The sequence below is a fragment of the Orcinus orca genome, chromosome 6 (genome assembly GCF_937001465.1).
Source record: "Orcinus orca chromosome 6, mOrcOrc1.1, whole genome shotgun sequence".
Classification (NCBI taxonomy): domain Eukaryota; kingdom Metazoa; phylum Chordata; class Mammalia; order Artiodactyla; family Delphinidae; genus Orcinus; species Orcinus orca.
This window is the reverse complement of record NC_064564.1, coordinates 90,134,419-90,155,782: the sequence shown is the minus strand read 5'-3', so window position 1 is coordinate 90,155,782 and position 21,364 is coordinate 90,134,419. Positions and strand designations below refer to the sequence as shown.

General features: G+C 37.9%; 1 protein-coding gene across 1 annotated transcript in view; it reads left to right on the top strand.

Annotated features, from left to right (window-relative positions):
• Window positions 1-21,364, top strand: part of LOC101284164 (acyl-coenzyme A amino acid N-acyltransferase 2) — an 81,537-nt gene that overhangs the window by 12,912 nt on the left and 47,261 nt on the right. Inside the window, exon 2 of the mRNA XM_049710979.1 lies at window positions 13,271-13,470. The gene's annotated coding sequence lies outside the window, so the exon portion shown is untranslated. The remainder of the gene's footprint in view (window positions 1-13,270; window positions 13,471-21,364) is intronic.

The following is a 21,364-nucleotide window of genomic DNA, read 5'->3' as shown; positions in this document are numbered from 1 at the left end:
GGATAGTACTCTTGGTCTTGAAATCTACTTTATTGACATTACTATAGCTACTTTGGGTTTCTTTTGCTTACTGTTTCATGGTATGTTATTTTTCCTCCATTTACTTGCAGTCTGTCAATGTGAACTACACTAATAATTTTTAACCACAATCCTGAAGCTTGGTAATCCCTTCCTTGCTTTTGTTTGAAGAATTACTCTAAAAGTATGCTCTATAGTTTTACGTTAGCACATATAAATTTATAAGATTCATTTATGTATATTTATTTATGTGTATTCATTTATGACTGGCATCTAACACTCAGTATTAAGTTTGTTGAGATTCATCCAGGTTCTTACATGTAGCTGTGACTCATTTATTTTTATTGCTTTATAGTATGCCACTGTATATGCCAAAATTTATTCATTCATTTTATTGTTAATAGATATTTAGTTTCCTTTTTTAATATCTTGAAAAATGCTGCTATAGATATTTTTGTACATATTTCTCGATGCACTTATGCACACATTTCTTTTGGGTATATCCCTAGAAATGAAATTGCAGATTCAAAAGTTATTTGTATTGTCACATTTAGTAGATAGTGCCAAATTGCTTTCTAAAGTGGTTGCACCCATTTACATTCCTCTAGTAGAGTTCGAGTCTTGGTGATCCACTTCCTAACCCACCCTTCTTGTTTTCAGAGTTTTTAATTTTTGCCAATCTTGTAGGTCTAAACATATCCCATGATTTTAATTTGCATTTTTCTGATGACTAATGAGATTAAGCCTTTTTTTCCCACATGCTTATACTGTGTTTCCTCTTCTGTAAAGTTCCTGTGTAAGTGTTTTTCTTACATTCAACTGAGATTTTTATAAATTGATTTTTTAAGGAATTCTTTATGTATTCTCTTTAATAATTCTTCATCAGTTTTATGTGTAGCATAAGTCTATTGCAAGTTAGTGGCTTGAGCTTGAAAGTTTTTTATAGAGTATTTGGCTGATCAGCAGTCCTTAAAACTAAGGAAGTTAAATTTACTAATAGTTTCCTTAAGTTTGTAATTTTGAAATGCTTTGTCCATCACCTCAAATAAATAAGGGCTCATAGTTTTATGGAGATAGTGCTTTTATTTTCTTGTCATGAAAAATCCCACTAATGCTCCATTCTATAGCTAGTTCAAGGACCCCTGTTTATTTGTTGAGAGGGGAAGGGAATTGGTGGGAGATTTGGTGTTGGCCAAATTCTGAAAGTAGAAATTGTGCCCAAGAAAAAGTATTTTGTCGGTTACTGTGACCACATTTGTAGTTCTTGGCTAGTTCAGAACCCTTTGATAGCAGGTCAAAGCCCTTGACTTCTTCTTTATTTGTAGAGGAAAGATATGCCCAATAGAGGTCAAATTTGTTAATTAAAATAATTAATAAAATATGTGGGCAAATGTAAGGGCTCTTCCTAAGAGGGGAAGATTTAGAGAGCATAGAGAAGGAAAAGAGAGAAAAATGGAGGGGACTGGAATCTATAAGTTTTAAAAGTTAATAGGAAACTAGAGCAAGAAGTGGGCAGTAATCTGTTATTTCACTTATATTAGCTTGGTTAAACTCAAAAGACATATTTGAGATTTTGACCAGGACAGCTCTAGGTAGTGCCATTCTTCCTTTTACTGCTAGAAAAAAGGGCTCAAGAAGAAAAAGTCAGGTACTTTGTCTTGTAATCAGGGCTGTCTCTTCTGGTCTGATTGGAGGTGGGTTAAAATCAGCTCTTGAATGAGAAGTAAATCTGATTTTTAACTCCAATGTTTGAAATTTAGCAGTTCATGAGGACAGATAGTCTTTTTACTCATTTTATAATCTCAGAGAGCTGTGGAGTTCCAAGAGTGTTTAGATAAGGGTATATCTTTTCAGTTGAATTTTGTTTAGAAAGGATATCAGTAGAGACTTGTGATTATGAAGACATCAAGCCAGAAATTATATTTGAGGGAAAATGAAAGGCTATCTGAAATTATTAACTTTTCTTTATTCTATATCCCCCATTCCCATTTATATTTCTCTCTTATTTTAAAGACTGTTTCCTAGAATATTACAGAAGAAACTCTCTTAGCTGAATTGTGGTCCTATTTTTATTTTGTTTGAAGGATGATTTTCTTTTAATGTGAGACTAATGATACATTAGAATTACATTCTGTGAAAATATTTCTTGAAGGTTGATCACATGTCATATTTATGCAATTCAGGAATGAAGGAAAAAGTGATAACATTTGAAAAGAAGTATAAATTGAACTAAAGTTAATGACTTTTCCATTTCTTTCTGTATGGATACACTGGTTGATTCATGTGATACTTAAAGAGAAGCTTAACTGATAATGTGTGGAAGGAATACTACATCTTTAGATTTATTTAGGGCAAAGACTAATTTCCTAGTGATTATCACATATAGACCCTTGATAAATTCTTGTTGAACTTCTAATCAATTACAACTCAGAGCTGGAGATATGAATTCCGTTCCTGACTCTGCCATGTATTTCTGTGTGACCTTAAGTACTCAATTTCTTGAATATTTTTACAAGTAAAATATTGTACTTTGGGGCTATAAAATCACTTGTTTTTAGGCTTTTCAGAGAACAGTGTCTTATTCACCATCAAATTCCGATTCTCAGTGCTTCTCTCTCTCTAGGCTGATTCTCAGCATGTATTCATGCCTCATCTCATATCTACTTCTCTCTCTCTCTCTCTCTCTCAATACACAGACATACACACTCATTAAAAACAAAATACAAAGGCATTGCCTTCCCCTACCTGCATTTGTGGTTAGTGCACAGGCCTGACTCACAACATCCGAAACTTGGATTCAGATTCAGCTTTACCTCTCCACGTGGCAGGTTAGAAGTGGTGGGAAATTAACGCAACCCTTCCCCTACCACTACCAGGAGAAACCCTCAACCAACCATTTACTGGATATTTCTCATTGCTCTTCTCCACTCCACTTCCTAGAATCGCCTCAAAATAAACTACTTGCTCATGAGTTCTTACCTCAAAGTAGGCTTCTGGAGGAACCCAAAGTAGGACACAAAGCAGACTCCTCCTTGACGCTTCTTTCAGCTACCAGCGTATTGCTCTCCTCATTCTTGAATAATTAAGCTGTCCTATTCATTCCTCAACTGCAGTAGTGCCAGGTTCTGCTGTACCACCAAGTTCTCTCTATAAAAATGCCCAAGGATTAACATGTGGCATATCCAGTAGCAGTTTCAGAACTTAACTTGCTTGAAGTATCAATTAACAATAAATAATCTTTCCTTCAACCTCTCCAGCTCCACTGATGTATAATTCTTAAGACTTTGACCTTACACCATTGTGGGAACTGGTTTAACTGCCTCTGAAGGGTTGTTGTCCTTGCATCTAATGATGGACCTTTAGAACTTGAAGTTTGTAGGGCAGGCAGTTAGGAAGAGCAGGTGGGTGTAGAACAGAGAAAGGATAAGCTGGAGCCCACAAAGCATGAGTTTATAGTTCATTCTGCCCCTGACTTTGATAGTGTGAGTGTCTGCAGATGAGGCTGGTAACTGCCCTCAAAAAACTAAATTCACACAAATTTTGGTAATTTGTTTTCAATATCCTCTAATAAAAAATGTCTTCCTGTTTCCTTTATGATTACTTCTTTGACCCATGAATTATTTATTTATTTATTTAGCTGCATCAGGTCTTGGTTGTGGCACAGGGGATCTTCGTTGCAGTATGCGGGATCTTTCGTTGCAGCATGCAGGCTCTTTGTTGTGGCACGCGGGCTTCTCTCTAGTTGTGGCATGTGGGCTCAGTTGCCACACAGCATGTGGGATCTTAGTTCCCTGACCAGGGATCAAACCCACGTCCCCTTGCATTGGAAGGCAGATTTAACCGCTGGACCGCCAGGGAAATCCCATGCCGTGAATTATGTAGGGCACTCATTTCAAGTGTTCCCTTGAAATAGCCCCCTGTGACTAGTGTGAACTTTATTGGACAGGTGAGTCTTAGAGAGTCAATTATCAAAGGGAAAAATTTTATATTAGCTTTTATTTTAACCATTTCCAGGGATGTTCATTTCTTTCAAGGTACATCCAATTTTCTATCTAGTGTCATATTATTTCCACCTGAAGAATTTCCCTTAACACTTTTTTTATAGTTCAGGTCTCCTAGTAATGAATTCTACTAGTTTTAGTATGATAAATGTTTGTTTCTCCCTTATTTTGAAAATCTTTTTATTTTGTTTTATTTAAATTTTTTTTTTTATTTTTTAGGCCATGCCATGTGTCATGTGGGATCTTAGTTCCCTGACCAGGGATTGAAACCATGTCCCCTGCATTGAGAGAGTGGAGTCTTAATCACAGACTGCCAAGGAAGTCTCGAAAATCTTTTTATTTTGAAATAATTATAGGTTCACAGGAAGTTGCAAAACTGTATGCATTCGCCTTCTTTTTTTTTTTTTTTTTTTTTTGTGGTACGCGGGCCTCTCACTGTTGTGGCCTCTCCCATTGCGGAGCACAGGCTCTGGACGCGCAGGCTCAGTGGCCATGGCTCACGGGCCCAGCCGCTCTGCAGCATGTGGGATCTTCCCGGACCAGGGCACGAACCCGTGTCCCCTGCATCGGCAGGCGGACTCTCAACCACTGCGCCATGAGGGAAGCCCCTCATTTTTTTTTTAAACATCTTTATTGGAGTATAATAGCTTTACAATGGTGTGTTAGTTTCTGCTTTATAACAAAGTGAATCAGCTATATGTATATATATATCCCCATATCTCCTCCCTCTTGTGTCTCCCTCCCACTCTCCTTCATTTTTGAGAGATATTTTTGCTGCATATAAAATTCTGGTTTTATGTTCTTTAAACCTTTCTTTCTGCAAGATTTGTCATTCCATTTTCTTCTGACTTGCATAGTTTCTGTTAAGGAGTATACTTAAGCTTTTCTTTGTTCCTCTGTATGTAATGTGGGTTGTGGGGTTTTTTGTTTTTTGTTTTTTTTCTTCCTCTGATTGCCTTAAAATGTAAAAAAAAAAAAAAAAAAATGAGAGCAGCTTGGGCTGCTCTGAGATTCTTTTGTCTGTGATTGATGTCTTTTACAATTTTTAGAAAATTCTTGGCCTTTATCTCTTCAAATATTTCTTCTGTTCCATCATCTCTCTCTTCTGAATTTCCAAGTACATGTATATTAGATGATTTGTTATCATCCCACAATTCTTGTGTGCTCTGTTCCTTTTTTCTTTTTGCTTTTTTTTCTTTCCCTCTTTGTTAGACCTATCTTTAAGTTTGGTGATTTTATCCAAGCTATGTACTGTGGATGAGACCATTGAAATCATTGTTTATCTCTGTTGCTGTGGGGTTTTTTAGATTTTTTGTTTTTATTTATAGCATTCCCATTTGGTTTCCTTTTTGTTGTTGTTGTTAAAATTATCTATTTATTCATGCATGTTGTCCACCCATTTCACTAGAGCTTTGTCTTAGTTCAGACTGCTATAAAAACTATCATGCACTGTGTGACTTAAACAATAGAAACTTATTTTTCACAGTTATGAAGACTGGAAGTCCGAGATCAGGGTGCTAGCATAGCTGAGTTCTGATGAGGACTCTCTTTCTTGTTTATAGACAGTCCTCTTGCTGTATCCTCACATGGCAGAGAGATAGCAAGCGAGCAAGCTCTGGCTTCCTCATCCTCTTATGAGAACATCAATCCCATCACAGGGGCTCCACCCTCATGACCTCATGTAAACCTCATTACCTCCCCAAAGCCCCACCTCTAAATATCATCACAATATGGATTAAGGCTTCAACATATGGATTTTTGGAGAGATACACACATTCAGTCTATAGCAAGATTTAATATTATTCACAGTTATTTTAAATTCTCTGCTTGTTCTACCTGGGTTTTCTCCAGGTCTAGTTCTGTTGATTGCTTTGTCTTTTGCCATTTTTTTTTTCTTTGCTTTCTTGTGTCTGACAATTTTTTAGTTTTTATTTTTGGCTAGGTTGTGCAGCAACTTTTGTATATAGTCCATTTTTTTTCCTCCATCAGGCCCTACGTAGCCCCAGCCAGGTTATGCTGTGACTCAATTTTGATTATAGGCCTGGTAGCCAGAATGGGGACAGCTTCCAAAGGCACCTGTTGCCTTATGGGGGAAGACCTGTATATGGTCTTTATTCATGTTAGGGTGGGAGAAAGGGAGAGAGGGTAGTTCTAGCTCTTAGTGGGCAAAGGGTGGGCCTCTTCAGCAAATACAGAATGTTCAGAAACTTCTAGGGAGTGAAAATTGTTTGGGGCATCCATAAGATATCCCCATCTCATCTTCCAGGTTTGGTCCTAAACTTGACATAACATACCTGGCTTGGTTGAACATTTGTTGGCTGTTAGCTACTTTTACCATCAAATCCTGTGCTTGAATTTCAGCATTTTTCTTTTTTATTGAAATATAAATGACATATATCATTATATTAGTTATAGGTGGACAACATAATGATTTGATACATTGCAAAATGATTACCACAATGATACATACATTGCAAAATGATTACCACAATAAGTTAGCCAATATTCATTGCCACCGGTAGGTAAAAAATTTTTTTCTTGCAATGAGAACTTTTAAGATCTACTCTCTTAGTAACTTTCAAATATACAATATAGTATTATTAACTATAGTCACTACACTGTAAATTACATCCCCAGGACTTACTTTATTTTATTACTGAAAGTTTGTACCTTTTGACAACCTTCACCCATTTTTGCCCACCCTCTACCCCCTGCTTCTGGAAACCACCAACCTATTCTCTGTATCTATGAGTTCAGTGGGGGTTTTTTGTTTTTGTATTTTGTTTTGTATTAGATTCCACATATAGGTGAGATCATATAGTATTTGTCTTTCTCTGTCTGATTTATTTAACTTAGCATAATGCCCTCAAGGTCCATCCATGTTGTCACAAATGGCAGGATTTCCTTCATTTTTATGCCTGAATAATACTTCATTATATATATATATACTATTTATTCATTCATTCATCAGTGGACACTTAAGTTGTTTCCATGTCTTGGGTATTATAAATAATGCTACAATGAACCTGGGGCTGTAGGTATCTTTTTGAATTAGTGTTTTCATTTCTTTTGGATAAATACCCAGAAGTGGAATTGCTGAATCATAAGGAAGTTCTGTTTTTAGTTTTTTGAGGAGCCTCCATATTGTTTTCCATAGTGGCTGCACCAATTTACATTCCTGTCAGTGATGCACAAGTGTTCTCTTTTCTCCACATCCTCACCAGCACTTGTTATTTCTTGTCTTTTTGATAATAGCTGTCCTAACAGTTGTGATTTTGATTTGCATTTCCCTGGTGATTAGTGATGTTGAGCACATTTTCATGTATGTGTTGTCCATCTGTTTGCCTTCTTTGAGAAAATATCTATTTAGATCCTCTGCCCATATTTTAATCAGATTGTTTATTTTTGCAATTGAGTTGCATCTCATAATTTTTAATTGATTGTCAGACATGGTATATAGAACAGTAAAAATCAATATAAATATTTACATCTTGAACTAGAAATACCTCTTCTGCTGGTCTGTTAGTGGGGTCAATCTAGTCAAGAGTTGAGCTCATTTTTTTTGTTGTCATTTTTGCTATGGTTATATTGGCTATAATCACCAACTTCAAAATCTTTTGGTGTTACACTGTGTTTAGAAGGCGGTAGGTTTGCTAGAGGATTTTTCTCAATGTTCACTTTCCACCCTCAACTTTAGGCCTTCCCTGTGTGCCTGCACATTAGAAAGTGTCTCTTTCCGTGTTTTTATACACTCTAAATGGTAGACTGTTGTTGCTTGTTACTTGGTGTTCACTAGCCTGGTGGTGGGGAGGTCATGATAGTTTTCTGTTATCCTAGATGAGCCTCAGTCTTTGACAGGCCCTGTGCCCCGCTGTCTGGGGGTGGAGATTTCTCAGTGATCCTGCCCTCTCCAAGTGATGAGAGACCTCTAATTATTTGAGTCCAGGATGGTTTCCTGTCCTTCTCCAGGGGTAAGGGTTTTTTTGTTTGCTTTTTGTTTTTTCCCCATTCATTTTTTCCTGCCTCCAGCAACAATAGGTCTCCTGTGCCTTGAGAGTGACAGGACTTGGTGTTCTTTCTCCAGTAGGGTGACCAACTCCTCCTGATTTTTCTGGGACTGTCCCGGTTTTAGCTCTGAAAGTCCTGCATCTTGGGAAATGCTTCAGTCCCAAGAAACTGGCTCAGTTGGTCATCCTCTCTCCCAGTGGCTTAAGGATTTTATTCCTCAGGGAAAAAAGGTTCAGGTGGGGCTTTGTGCCTTTCTTGCAGTGGTGGTTGCTACCCTCCTCCAGGACTGCCCAAGTCAGGAAACATTTTTCCAGTTTCTTGTCCTACCCCAATCTTTCTCATAACCATCTGGTGAGGTACATAAAGAAGAGCCTGTTATTGGGTGCAAACTTCTCTTGTGTCTGCAGCTTCTGGGTGTTTTCTGTGTTTATGCTAGCTCACACAGCCTTTAGCAATTCACTGAAAATTCAGCTGAATTCCGGTTATCTGCTTGTATGGAGGCCCCATCTTGTGCTCTGCTGCAGGTTTACCAGGTTGTTTCATCATGAAGGCACCCTTCTTTTCTTACATTTCAGGCTAGTTAGTGGCCCTGCAACCTCACCTCTTTGATAGATTCAATATAAGTTATGATTTTCAAGATTATTCACATTTTCTTGTTATTATTGATGGAACAACACTCTAGCTGCCTACATTCTAAGCAGAAATCAGTACTTGGTTTCTTTAGAAAGAATATATATATTTCAGTTTTGAGGTATAGTGTTTTATAAATGTCAATGAGATCAAGTTGGTTGGGAGTGTTGTCCAAATCTTTGGTATCTTACTGAATTTTTAAAATCGACTTGAACTGTCATTTACTGAGAGACAGTTGCTAAAATTCTCAACTATGATCATGGATTTTTAAAAATTCTTTCAATTTTGCTTCATGTATTTTGAAACTCTGTTATTACAGAGTGTATATACGTTTAAAAATATATTTTCTTGATGACTTGATTTCTTTATTATTATGAAATATTCCCCTTTATCTCTAGTAATACTCTTTGTCTTGACATAAGTGGCTATAAATAAATATATATATAAATATATATAGTCTTTTAAAAAATATATTTATTTATTTGGCTGTGTTGTGTCTCAGTTGCAGCACACAGGATCTTCGTTGTTTCATGTGGGATCTTCATTGTGGCATGCGGGGTCTTTAGTTGCAGCATGTGAACTTCTTAGTTGCAGCATGTGGGATCTAGTTCCCTGACCAGGGATCAAACCCAGGCCGCCTGCACTGGGAGTGCGGAGTCTTAGCCACTGGACCACCAGGGAAGTCCTGTATATAGTCTTGATATAAGTTGATATAAAGTTGATATACATATAGCCCCACTAGCTTTCTTATGTTCAGTATCTGTGTTGCCTATATTTTTCTTCCCTTTTATTTTCAATCTGTCTGTGTCTTTTATCTTGACAATACCTTTCTAAAAAAACAGCAATTTGCTTTTTCAATTATTAGTCTGACGATCTGCATCTTAAGTGCATTAAATTTTCTATGGATTTCTCTTTATTTTTCTCTATGGGTTTTTGTTGTTATTGTTGCTTCGTCATAATTGAAAGTCACCACGTAGGAGTGAAAATTTCTTCTCTTCTATGAGGAGCTTGTCACTTGCTAGAGTTTAATTCATTTAGATTCTTTGCATTCTTGGCAATCTAATGAGTTTAACAAAACAAAAACACTTCTGTGTACCTGAAGGGCTTGTCAGTTTCTCCTTTTGCTTAGGACTGGGTAAATCCTAACTACAAAGCTATGAGTATTTTTTTTCCTAGGGAGCAATATGTCAGCCTCCTTGTTCTCCCGAGAGACTTTATTCTCATTCTTTTGAAAGATCATTCTATTTTTTATGCTCTTGTAGGTAAAAGTTTAGAGGCCAAGGCATTCTATTTGCAGGACTCAGGGAGGGCATTAGTAGTAGAGTCACCTGTTTCTTACATAGAGACGTTCATCAAGTCCCCCTGCTTTCAACCCCACCTCTCACTCCTATTCTCCATTGTACTTGACTTTTCAAAGGCTCTAGATGGCAGATTGTGATGTTTTCCTTGGATGTGTTAATATCATTCATGCATATTTTGACTGCTGCTTCCTCAGCCTTGGATCATTATTGTTGTGAAACTTATCACTTTGCTATATATCTTCTAGAAATTTGTTGAACACTCCTAGGAATCTTGAACTTGAAGATTATATCAGGATATTTGCTAAGTAACTGGAGAGTTAGAGCTGAATCCCAAGCAGCCTGATTCCTGGTCCAGTTTACTTTTCCTTAACCTTATCACTGCCTTATTTCATTCTCCCATATTTCTTTCTGTGTTGAGGTTTACTGAAGGCGTTAGTGAAGAATCATCCAAGGAGCCACACTGTAACAAGGATTCAGCTGACAGCTACCCCTGCAAGTGCACTCATGTTGATGAGCCAGCGCATAGCTAAAGACCTAACTCCATTTCAGATAGTGCTTCTTTGGACATCACTGGAAGATGAAAAGGGAATCCTGTTTCATTCTCAAGCCTACTCTAGGGCCAGTGAAGTTGGTGAGGTGGACCTAGAGCATGCATCTTCTCTTGGAGGTGATTATGTAGGAGTCCACCCTATGGGTCTCCTCTGGTCCCTGAAATCTGAGAAGATACTAACTAAACTGCTGAAAAGAGATGTTATGAATAACCCCTTGCAGTTCCAATTAAAACTTTATGATTCAGATGTAATGGTTACCCACACCGCCATCACTACTCCAAAGGTCAGCCTGACTTTGGAGAGGTGGTATGTAGCACCTGGTGTCACCCGAATCCAAGTCAAAGAAAGCCGCCTTCGGGGAGCCCTCCTTCTCCCTCCAGGTGAGTGGAATTACCCTGGTTATTGTCATCTTTTTTTTTTTCCTCTTTTAAATCCCTTATCCTCCTAGAAGTTTACTTGGATGTGGATAAAATAGAGAGCATTCCTTTCCTGACTCAGAATCAGAGTTAACTTTGGGTCAGAACAAGAACGTGGTGATAACTTCATTCCAACTCAAGTTTTATCTCAGCAATTCTGGAGCCTAAGGATGTAACAGTAGTTTATGGAGTCCCTGCATTATGAGATTTCCATAGCTTTGGATTTATGTGAAATTCATTCACATTGAAGCCTAGCTATCTGAAGACCCACATCCTGATATGGAACTGTATCCCAGCTTCTTTTGGGGGTTCTGTCATGTCTGAGTTTTAATTTAGGCATAGGTTATTGCATGATTGTCACAATAAGCTGATGATATAATGGATTGAAATATTGCAAGAAATATAGAGGATGCAAAGAAACTTTATACCCTCTAGTTCCATAAATATTGCATATTTATAGGATATTCCATAAATCAGCAGCTAATATAACATGCTCCCTAATGGCTATAAAACTTTTCAGAACATTCGTTTCTCATAGTGATCTCAACATACCAAAAAGTGGTTCAAAACACTATTGGTACATTTCTCAAAGTTTATTGTGGGGACTGAATGAAGCAAAGTTAATTTCCCAGAAGTAGCCCTCAGTAGGTCCAGGTTTCAGGTGTGTCTGAGGTTGCCTTATTCAGACATGTGCTTTGATTTGGGACACAGCCATCACATCATCAGGATGTATTCCCCCTCTTTCCCTGCCTTTTTTTTTTTTTTTTTTTAAATAGTCACCTTCTAGAACTGAGGTGAGTTAAGGAAACCTGAAGTGTTAGAGGTGGTTTCTGACAACATAGAGTGTTAGATGGCGTAAAAGGAAAAAAAGCTTCCCTTTGCAAATTCACCATGACCCATGCACCTTTTTGGGTAAATTTGAAAATTTTTTACCCCCAGTCTTTAGCATATAGACCACTTTATTGTGTGTAGGGGTCAGGAAGTAAGTGGCACAAACCTCCTTGATGCTAATATTCAGTTAAGAATCTGAATATTCGGCTCAGTGCTTTGTGATAACCTAGAGCGGTGGGATAGGGAGGATGGGAGGGAGGCTCAAGAGGGAGGGGATATGGGGACATGTGTATGCATATAGCTGATTCACTTTGTTGTACAACAGAAACTAACATAGTATTGTGAAGTAATTATACTCCAATAAAGATCTATTAAAATAAGAATCTGAATATTAGTTCAGGCCTTTCACCTTGGGATGATGTGCTGGTTTAGGGTGTGCTATTTGTGAACGCTCTTAGACATTGTGTGTGCTGGGTCTCCTGATTTGGGTGCTTATTCTGTTGGGGTACAGAAAAGTGTTGTGTTCTGTGGAGCCAAAAACGGTTGAGTCAGGTCTCAAAGAAGTTCTCAACAACAACATTTTTCCAGAATAAGAGGCTCAGTACTCTTAAGTACTGTCAATCAGAATACGCAAAAACATCCCTATTCATGTATTCAAGTGGTACTTTTAAACCAAGATGTATTCAGTATCACTTTATTTTTCCTTTTCTCAAGGTGAGAAAATATAGCAATATTTTGTTTTGACAATTCCCAGTACTCCTTTAAATCAAGTCACTCCTTTCAAATATGGATAGGATCAGGCTTTCTTAGCTAAAATCACTTATACAATAATAGTATATCCCCAATAAGGGTATGATAAATTACTTTCAGTATGTGAGCTCTGCTTTATTTTGGAAGCAAGCTGCCTACACAGTGAGTGTAGAATGATACCCTGACCATCCCTATTTTGGTGTAAAATTTCATCACTGTATAGTCAGATGAGTGTAACAGAGCAGTGTTAAGTCAGGATTTTAGCTAACATAATCATTTAAATACTTTTTTTTTTAAAGCCATATACTTCTTTGAGAACCCAAATAAATCTGTGGGTGCTCTCATCAGTAAAATGCACATATGAATGTATAGTCTTGCATGTAATTTCAGGACCTTCGCTGATTTCCTGAAGCCTATTTGTGTAGGTTAAGAAGCCCTTGCCTAATTTCTTTGGCTTTCTTTACTCCAGCACTATAGATATGACTCATTAAGAATCCTGAATTCTCTTTGGCTGTAGAGATTAAACATGTCAATGAACATGGCGTCCAGTGAAACTTCTGAATATTATGCTCCATTATATACTCAATCAGCTTTAATTCTGCCCCAGAAAAAAAGGCTGAAAATGTGGAAATTCTATTGAAATTTTATACATTAATTCTAAAATTTGTGATGCATTTCTTCATGTTGTCATATTTGTCTTCTCTTCTTCTCACCTTCCCTTCATACTCAATTCTGTAGTTTTTTTTGTTTGGTTTTGTTTTCAGGAGAGGGCCGTTTCCCAGTGGTTATTGATTTGTTTGGTGGTATTGGTGGACTGATTGAAATCCGAGCCAGTCTTCTGGCCAGTCATGGCTTTGCTGTCTTGGCCTTGGCTTACTGTGACTATGAAGACCTCCCTTTCCAACTAGAGAAAGATTTGGAATATTTTGAGGAAGATGCCAACTTTCTCCTGAGACATCCTAAGGTAAATTTGACCTTTTCAGTCAGTTTCAAGCCCTATTTTTCAATAAGCATGATATTCTGTGACTTCTTTTAACTTCCAAGTATGATTCTCCCTCAGTGAACTTGAAATTCTATTACATATTTATATTTTACACATGATTTATTTTGTATCCCGTGTCTTCTGCTCAGAAAGATGAAATGCATAGTTAGCCTGTGTCTGTCATGGAATCAAAGGCATTGGCTTTGGATTCAGACAGAAATGGATTTCATTTCTGGCTCCATCCCATCTGGTTGTGGGAATCTGGGCAAGTTACTAAGAACCCCTAATCCTCAGTTTCTTCCTCTATTAAATAATATTGTAGTGACACTACTTCATAAGGTTATTGTGAGAATTAAAAGGAATACTAGGGCTTCCCTGGTGGCGCAGTGGTTGAGAGTCCGCCTGCCGATGCAGGGGACACGGGTTCGTGCTCCAGTCCGGGAAGATCCCACATGCCGCGGAGCAGCTGGGCCCGTGAGCCATGGCCACTGAGCCTGCGCGTCCGGAGCCTGTGCTCCGCAACGGGAGAGGCCACAACAGTGAGAGGCCCGCGTACTGCAAAAAAAAAAAAAAAGAAAGGAATACTAGAAGCCAAGTGCTTATTAGAGTAACAGGCAACACTAAATACTCAATAAATCTGATCAGTTATTATTATCACCTTCTCTGATAATTATTAAATCACCATACTTAACCAGGTAGATCTATTTCTTTGAAGAGTGGGTCAGAATTTTTAGTTACTTGACAGGTCTTAAACATAATGCTATAGTACTTTATAATCCACATACCTTCTTTAAATGTTAAAATGTGCTTTGCTGTTGTAAGAGGGTTGATGCATGTTAGTCCTTATTTATTGCTAATTTTTTTTTCTTAATAAGAAGCAGTCTAAGTAATTAAGACTCTGTACTGCATCCTTTCTCATATAAGAATCACCAAAGTACTGTGAGAATTGCAATTGTAAGATGAGCAACAATTGCTGACAATCTACTGATGCACTGAATTTTTAAATAGCTATTTTTGATGCATATAATGGAATTGTCCTTGAACTATCAAATAGGCATTGTTATCATTGTGCTAGCCCTCTGCTTGGCTTAGATGAGAAATTAAAATGTTATGTGATTCTGCTTTTCACTCTTTTAGCTTGGGTCGCCTTGTAGGTGCTGCATGACTTTTTTATCATTCTTTCTACCAATATCACACAGATGACTAGTTAGTGACTAAGCCAGGCCTGGAAACCTGATTTCTTTCCTAGGCTCTGAGTATTTCCATTAAACCTGCTTCACACTGTCTCTTCTGCAGGAGGATAGACCTCAGATACTTCAATTCCTTGAAAGTCTTATTTCTCCATCTGTTGATTTGAAGTGTCTTCTAAGGACTCTAAATTCCCCAATTGAAAATTTGGTGGCAGAAGTTGTAATAAGAGTTAGTGTTCTGCCAAAGGCCAGAAGTAAATTAGATAAAGCCTGCATATATCTGAGTCACCTTTTTTCTGTTCATCCATGTTATACTGGCTTTTGCTTTATCTTCCATGGCCAAATCCATTCTGAGTTCTCATCTCTCCTTGCCATAACTGTGACTATATCTTTTAACTTGATATAGAATTTCAGAGCTTGAAAGTTTCTTTTAACCCAAAGGGCAGGGGGGTGGGTGATTCAAGCCACTTCTCTTAATATGCAGGATGAAAAATGGAGTGTATATATGACTCAATTTGTTTCATTTTTTTCCCCTTTACCATAAGAATTTCTCACATTTGTGTCAGCTAGATACAAGTGGTACATTCATTCATATTTTTCTAAATAGTAAGAAAAAAACCCCAAACATTACTTAATAAAATGTCTTTTTTTCCTAAGAAAATCTAGGGAATCAGTAAGGCTTTAGAAGAGATGTGACTCTCTGAAACTATCCTTGCATGGGGCCAGTGCTCAAGGAGAATGAAAGCTTTATTTTGTACCATAAAAAACAACATTTCATACCATAAACAACAACAACAACAACAAAAACTTTAACTCCTTCTTTTCCTTTGCTCTCCTATACCAAATTGGTAACTAGGAGCTGTATATTCTGCACTCATAACTAACTCATTGTCTTGTTTCCTTTTTTCCCTGCTGGTGCTGCTTAGCTCAGGGCACCATTATTTCTTGCCTGTACCATTGCAATAAGCTTGGCTTTTCTGCCTCCAATTTTGCAAGTCAGAGTCATAAGACTGGTTTTTCTAGAGCACAGTTATTTTACTCTCTTGCTTAACCATCTCCCAATTTACTAGGCTTCCTAGTCAGGCTTCCTAGCATGTTAGATAAAATTTTCCATAATCTGACTTCTGCGTACTTCTGCCTTATCTTATGCCTCTCCTTAAAATCTGTCCTGATTCTCTTCTGTAGTTTGGAAAAGAGTAAAGGCTGCTTATTAGCATGTTCTTCAAAGTCATTCCCTGTCAAGCTGCTGTTTTCTTTTCCAGCCTTATTTTGCTACTTCCCGTCTGATACTCTAAACTCAAGTAATGAAGAGCTACTATGGTTACCTGAACACACTGCTCCTGAGTTTTAGCACGTGTTCCTCCCATGGTGAATCCATTAGGAATGTTCTGGCTATGTTTCCAGAAAAGTCACTGAGTGTGGCTTAAACAACATCAACATAAGGCATTTTATTCTCTCATGTAACAGATCTGGAGATAAGTGGTTCTAGCTCTAGTTTGGAAACTCAGTGGAGTTTCTTATTGAGGAGACTGGATTGACATTTCTGTAATTTCCTGGCCTTCTCCTCAAGGTCACAAGATGACTGTGGCAGTTTCAGACATTAAGTCAACATGCCAGCATTATTGGCAATGTTAAATCCATAGTATTCAGTCAGTAGAACCTGACATATTCTTGAAGGAGCATTTTCCTTGGACATTAGTTACATATTCCAAAACTCTAGAACTGGGCGTGTGGGTGGGATTAGTACATGCTTTGTTCCCACTGGCCATTGAAGTTCTTTGGTTGTTTGAGATTGTAGGGTTTTGCTAAATGATGGATAGAATCAACATCTCATTTCTATTATTTTCGGGACTATTGACCTAAAACAAATAGACCTCCAGATATTTCTCTAGCAAAGATGGGTTTATTTGAGATCAGCAGAGAACTGCAATTTGGTGTCTCAACCATGGAGAGCCACGTGCAAGTCCCAACACAGCAAGGGAAAGAGAGCACTTTTATGGAGGGGAAAAGGAAGTGGGCGGGGGAAGAGCTATAGTAAACAAAGACTCTATGACCTTTCATTGGCTGAATCCTTGCCAGGAAAGAAGAGGAGTATTTCTTCTTCTAGTTGGACTTTGTTGTGGGGCGTGAGAGCTCCCCCTTCTAGTCTCCCAACTCTATTTAATTGAGGTTTCTAGTTTATTAATTTTTTACATTTCCCCCTTTAGATCAAGATCTTTCTCTGAAAACATCACTGATCAAGAGTCAGGTTTTCCAGTTTCAGCAGCTTTTTGTCCCTCAATGCCAGGAAGGACCTTTCCTGGGTGTAGTGTCTCACACTGGAGGGCAAGTGCATAGATTGGAAACCAGTCGAGGTACCATGCAAGTAACAGGGAGGGACAACTATCAGGTACTTTTAATCTAAAATCCATATGTTATCAAGATCATCTAAAGCATTATGTCATCATCAAAAGTTGGCAAACTTCCAATAGGCCTGGTCTGAATATCTTGGGAAAGTTGTCTCATCAGATGTCATCTGCTTCAATTCTGGGAAATCTTTACTTTCAGGTCACTAGATGATGTGCAGGTCTACTCAGGGTTTGATGCTTTCTTTAGATGTGTCACATGAATCCAAGAGTCTATTCCTTGGAGTTTGGTGCATAAGGGCCTTTCCTGTGAGGCTGAAGAGAGCTTTTATGGAAGTGTCTTTTCCAGTAGATGAAATCTCCAGGTTACAGAATGTGAATCATAAGGTCCTTGTCTCCCAAGAGTACACTGTGAAAAGATTGCTCTACCAAAACATAGTTATTTTTAATAGAAGCAATTAGGCCTTTGCAATATTGGAGTATCTCTTCTTTTATCAGTTGTGGGTCAAAAGAAGCAAGAGCCAAAACGTTGGGTGTCATTTGACTGTCACAAAGGGTGAGAGTTTATGGGTTCCAAAAAGTATGGATCTGAGATTTAGAAGGACCAATGGCAATGTTTTTGGTCAAAGTACTTAGAGGGCCTGTACCAATTTTGCTAACTGAGTCTTAATAATGCCACTGGTGTGTTCGACTAAGCCAAAGGTTTGAGGGCAGAAAGTACAGTGAAATGTGTAAAACCAGCCAAACAGCACAGACTTATCAAAGTACCTGGTCAGTAAAAGGGTTCCTTGATCACTATGAAATTGAAGAGGTACAGATAATCTTTTCCAAAAGGACTTTAGCCACAGAAGAGGCAGTAGCCTGTCTGTAAGGGAAGGCAACAGTCCATTGTGAAAACATACAGACCATGACTAAAACATATTTATATCCATGAGGTGGAGAAAGTTGTATGAAACCCATTTGTCAGACCTCGAATGGTCTATTAGGCAGTTAAAAATGTCTGGGAGCAGTATGAACAGGCTTCCTGGGTTGTATTTTGGACAAGTGGGACAAGTGAGTTATGTACTTTTCATGGGTTAGTTAGTGTTTCCCCAATATTGATTCATGAATGTTGTCATTTTGTCAGTAGATCAATAGTTTAACGCATGTGCAGTGGTGAGGAGTGGGAATTTTAGAGTCTCTGGTAGGACTGGGTTGTTACTTGGTCTAAACCAGAGCTTTCTCTTTTTATCAAACCAACAATTGTTGAACTTCCAATCTTGTTTTTCCTTTTCTGAGGCCAATTTTTGGACTTCTCTAGCGAGTTTTCTTAAGTTACCACTTGGGGAAATAACTCTTTAGACCATGACAAAGGTTTGGCTGCTGCTGGTCCCTTTAAGGCCAGACTTTTTTTGCAGAAATGATTTCTGCAAGGTGATTTCCTTAGCTTGCAGAGAGTCAGGGTTAGAATGCTCCCAAAGTATTAATAATAGCTAAGGCAGCAGGTAAAAATTTCTGAACATAGGGGCCATTTAAATTTTTATTTCTGCTGGAAGTAAAGAAGCCATGTTGCTTCTACAACATTTCAAAATCATAAGTTACTCTGAAAGCATATCTGCTATCAGTATAAATATTGCCAGTTTTCTCCTTGTCTAAAGTACAAGCCCATGTAAGAGTGTATAATTCAGCCTGTTTGGCCAAAGTAGCCATAGGTAAAGATTCATCCTCAACAACATCAAAGGAGTTGAAGTAGCTTACCCAGCACAATATTTGCCACTAGCACCTTTTAAATAAGAACCACCAGTGAACCATGAGAGGTCAGATTTACTCAAAAGATTTTCCTGTAGATCATTATGAGCAGTCAGGAGGTGATCTCTCAACGTTAAGCTGTCAAAAGGGACTTTGTCAGTGATGTAGAGAAGAGTAGCAGGGTTAAGCTTAATACAATATAGAAGAGTTATGTGAGGGGCAGTTAACAGAAGGACTTCATGGGGGTGAAGTGGCTGACTGAGAAATGTTGAGAGTGATGAGAATTCAGGAAAGCTTCTAATGCATGAAGTACAAAAAAGGTTAAAGGGGATCCCACAACGATTTTCTCAGTGTTTTTTTTTTTTTTAACATCTTTATTGGATTATAATTGCCTTACAATGGTGTGTTAGTTTCTGCTTTATAACAAAGTGAATCAGTTATACATATACCTATGTTCCCATATCTCTTCCCTCTTGCATCTCCCTCCCTCCCACCCTCCCTATCCCACCCCTCTAGGTGGTCACAAACCACCTAGCTGATCTCCCTGTGCTACGCTGCTACTTCCCACTAGCTATCTATTTTACGTTTGGTAGTGTATATATGTCCATGCCACTCTCTCACTTTGTCACAGCTTACCCTTCTCCCTCCGCATATCCTCAAGCCTGTGCTCTAGTAGGTCTGTGTCTTTATTCCCGTCTTACCCCTAGGTTCTTCATGACCTTTTTTTCCCCTTAGATTCCACATATATGTGTTAGCATACAGTATTTGTTTTTCTCTTTCTGACTTACTTCACTCTGTATAACAGACTCTAGGTCCATCCACCTCACTACAAATAACTCAATTTCGTTTCTTTTTAAGGCTGAGTAATATTCCATTGTATATATGTGACACATCTTCTTTATCCATTCATCTCTTGATGGACACTTAGGTTGCTTCTATGTCCTGGCTATTGTAAATAGAGCTGCAATGAACATTGTGGTACATGACTCTTTTTGAATTATGGTTTTTTCAGGATATATGCCCAGTAGTGGGATTGCTGGGTCATGTAGTAGTTCTATTTCTAGTTTTTTAAGGAACCTCCATACTGTTCTCCATAGTGGCTGTATCAATTTACATTCCCACCAACAGTGCAAGAGTGTTCCCTTTTCTCCACACCCTCTCCAGCATTTATTGTTTCTAGATTTTCTGATGATGGCGATTCTGACCCGTGTGAGATGATATATCATTGTAGTTTTGATTTGCATTTCTCTAATGATTAATGATGTTGAGCATTCTTTCACTAGTTTGTTGGCAATCTGTATATCTTCTTTGGAGAAATGTCTATTTAGGTCTTCTGCCCATTCTTGGATTGGGTTGTTTGTTTCTTTGTTATTGAGCTGCATGAGCTGCTTGTAAATTTTGGAGATTAATCCTTTGTCAGTTGCTTCATTTGCAAATATATTCTCCCATTCTGAGGGTTGTCTTTTCATCTTCTTTATGGTTTCCTTTGCTATGCAAAAGCTTTGAAGTTTCATTAGGTCCCATTTGTTTATTTTTGTTTTTCTTTCCATTTCTCTAGGAGGTGGGTCAAAAAGGATCTTGCTGTGATTTATGTCATACATTATTCTGCCTATGTTTTCCTCTAAGAGTTTTATAGTGTTTGGCCTTACATTTAGGTCTTTAATCCATTTTGAGTTTATTTTTATGTATGGTGTTAGGGAGTGTTCTAATTTCATACTTTTACATGTACCTGTCTTGTTTTAGCAGCACCACTTATTGAAGAGGCTGTCTTTTCTGCACTGTATATTCTTGCCTCCTTTATCAAAGATAACAGGACCATATATGCGTGGGTTTATCTCTGGGCTTTCTATCCTGTTCCATTGATCTATATTTCTGTTTTTGTGCCAGTACCATACTGTCTTTATTACTGTAGCTTTGTAGTATAGTCTGAAGTCAGGGAGCCTTATTCCTTCAGCTCCATTTTTTGTTCTCAGGATTGCTTTGGCTATTCGGGTCTTTTGTGTTTCCATACAAATGTGAAATTTTTTGTTCTACTTCTGTGAAAAATGCCAGTGGTAGTTTGATAGGGATTGCATTGAATCTGTAGATTGCTTTGGGTAGTAGAATCATTTTCACAATGTTAATTCTTCCAATTCAGGAACATGGTATATCTTTCCATCTGTTTGTATCATCTTTAATTTCTTTCATCAGTGTCTTATAATTTTCTGCATACAGGTCTTTTGTCTCTTTAGGTAGGTTTACTCCTAGATATTTTATTCTTTTTGTTGCAGTGCTAAATGGGAGTGTTTTCTTAATTTCACTTTCAGATTTTTCATCATTAGTGTAGAGGAGTGCCAGAGATTTCTGTGCATTAATTTTGTATCCTGCTACTTTACCAAATTCATTGATTAGCACTAGTAGTTTTCTGGTAGCATCTTTAGGATTCTCTATGTATAGTATCATGTCATGTGCAAACAGTGACAGCTTTACTTCTTTTCCGATTTGGATTCCTTTTATTTCTTTTTCTTCTCTGATTGCTGTGGCTAAAACTTCCAAAACTATGTTGAATAATAGTGGTGAGAGTGGGCAACCTTGTGTTCTTCCTGACCTTAGTGAAAATGGTTTCAGTTTTTC